Source organism: Eptatretus burgeri, chromosome 14 (assembly GCF_056783735.1).
Source record: "Eptatretus burgeri isolate ZD-2024b chromosome 14, Ebu_testis_v1, whole genome shotgun sequence".
In the NCBI taxonomy this organism is placed as follows: Eukaryota; Metazoa; Chordata; class Myxini; order Myxiniformes; family Myxinidae; genus Eptatretus; species Eptatretus burgeri.
The window spans coordinates 56587495-56589994 of NC_140974.1; the positions used below are offsets into that span (position 1 = coordinate 56587495).

Genomic DNA, 2500 nt, shown 5'->3' on the forward strand with positions numbered 1-2500 from the left:
CGCCGCTTCACTCTCTGCAGACCTTGAGAGAATAAGGAACTGATGCAACACTTGGAATTTGTCTTTCAACCACAACAAATCCGACACTCTCATCCTGTCTCTCCAAAAGGACCATCTGGCAAAGTCTCCCCTTGACTTCCCGAACAAACCACTTAAAAAGGTGAAGTCACACAAACTTTGGGGTTCACCATCAGCCATGATCTTTCTTGGGCAGAACATACTTCCAAACGACAACCGAGTGGGACTTCATCTGCAGCTTGATGGAGTCCTGCTCTCACCTTTCGGATGCAGCCCTTCCCTCACACCTTGCCATTCTTGATGTCATGGAAAGCAAGGCTGTCAAAATCATTGGAATCTCCCGTGATGAAGATGATCGTCTCGGTCTTTCACTCTCAAATTGCAGATAGGTTGGTGACCTCTGCATTGTTCTGCCTCCTCTCTGGTCTTGTGCCCCCCACTGTCTCTTTGCTCTGTACATTCCAGGCTCCTGCAGCACGTAATCCATGAACAACCCTTCTTGTTTAACTCCCAAAATCCTGGCTCACTGCTCACCTTCACTAATCTGTTCCTCCTTTCTCTCCCATGTGGAACCAACTTCCTGACTGTTCCCATCATGTACAGTCCTTTTGGCTGCTGGTTGCATCATTGGTGAGGGGCATGGAAATGCCGTTGATGCAGTGCCCCGATTGTCAGTACACTGGTGCTCATTTCACCAACCTCGGAAGGATGACAGGCTGAGTCAATCCCCTGGTGTTAATTCAGTGGCTGACGGAGCTCGAACTCAGGACCCTGGGATCCCAAGCCACCACCCGAACCGCAAAGCCAACGCCAGGCTCTTCCTGACTGTTTCGTCCCATTCTTCCCTCCATGGCTTGAGCCACCTGTTCATCACCATCTCAAGTCGTCCCCCATCCATGCTCATGCTCCCATCTACCCCAAAATAACCCCATTCCCAAGCATTCCGTTTTTTCAAGTTGTTGTGACCCACCTCTCCTCATCTTTTCTTTTGGTTTATTCCATTTTCTGTTTCATGTCGACCTTCCTCCTTCCTCTTTTGCTGTGTTTCATTGAGCTTGTGTGCAACTTCTTCACTACCATGTGTCCTTCTCTTCCTCCCTTGATCTCAGCATCACTTCCATTCTGATGGTGTTTCCCCCTTTCCATTTTGTTCCCCACATTCTGTTATCGAAACAATAATTTAACAGGGAATGAATTGCATCAGTAAAATGACCTTTGGGGACATTCAATGTTCCTGCTGCGTGACATGTCAGAAATAAATAAATAAATAAAAGTTTAGGCCCCTATGAGATTTGAACTCATGACCCCTGGTTTACAAGACCAGTGCTCTAACCCCTGAGCTAAGGAGCCACGCTAACTGATCAGTTTGGTCGATGGTGATCATGTTGTTTACCTGACAAAGGATTTCATCAAAAAGGACAACACCTTTGGAAAAGAGCCTGAAGCTGGCTGTCCCCTCTGCTCCATCCCAGTGAAGATTGAATTTAAACATCCATTGATATGTCACAAGAACAGCCACTCAGTGGTTGTGCGCTTGCACCTTCATCACATTCCTGTTTCCATGTACAAAGATGGCTGAGACCAGTGGACCACACTCCCACTGCCTGCACAGTTCACACCAAAACCACCGGCTGCACTCACCCCACTCTCACCAAGTTTGAAAGTTCCCTTAGTGTCTGTAACTTCACTCTCACACGAACCTCCATCTTGTATGTTTCCCCACAAATGGTAAACAAGTTCGTTCAGACATCTCATTCTCTCGCCTCATTGTTTTTCTCTCTGTTTCCCATTAAAACCCATTATGACGTTCATCAGTTGTTTCCTTGTGTTCCCTCATTCTTCCATCAATTTTGCGAATGGCGGTTCCAAACGGAACGCCTCGAATCCTTCAGTTTAACTTCCCTCTGAATGATGTCTCGTCCTGCTTGCCCAACGCCAGGGAGGTGGTCAATGGCTGGGTTGGGATTCCAACCCTGGAAAGGTAGCTCAAAGTGGAATGTGCAATGCTTGGAAAGTCTGAGCTATCCTGGCAGGCGATAAAATAAGAAAATGCATTGTTTGATTACTTGAAATACTTCACTTTTACAATGCTTAAGTTGTGTGACGTCATCATGTCGAAGTCATCCTGATTCAACACACGTGCTTTCAACTTGTGTGACTGGGATCAAAGAGTACCGAAGACTTGCAACCTTTTATTGTGACTTCGCCTCAAGAATGAAACATTTTATTGTGATGACTGTTGAAAGAATACAGGTCAACTGGGAAAGTCCTTGGGAAGAGTGTTGAGGGCGGTGTGTCTGGGCATGATTTCCGCCCTTGTCGGTGAATACTTTTTTTTCCTTCATTTGATGACGTCACACACGATGGGATCACCTTGCCAACTGCCAGATTATTTGTCACGTGCGCACAACACGTCCAGGCCAGGTGAATTCAGGCAAACAAGCAATCAAAAAATTCACAATATCATTACAGTTCATTCAGG

General features: G+C 46.4%; 1 non-coding gene across 1 annotated transcript; it reads right to left on the reverse strand.

The window, feature by feature from the left end:
* Positions 1–1295: 1295 nt before the first annotated feature.
* Positions 1296–1368, reverse strand: TRNAT-UGU (transfer RNA threonine (anticodon UGU)). The gene has a single exon. It is a non-coding gene; the product is annotated as a tRNA-Thr (tRNA).
* Between the last annotated feature and the right edge of the window lie 1132 nt (positions 1369–2500).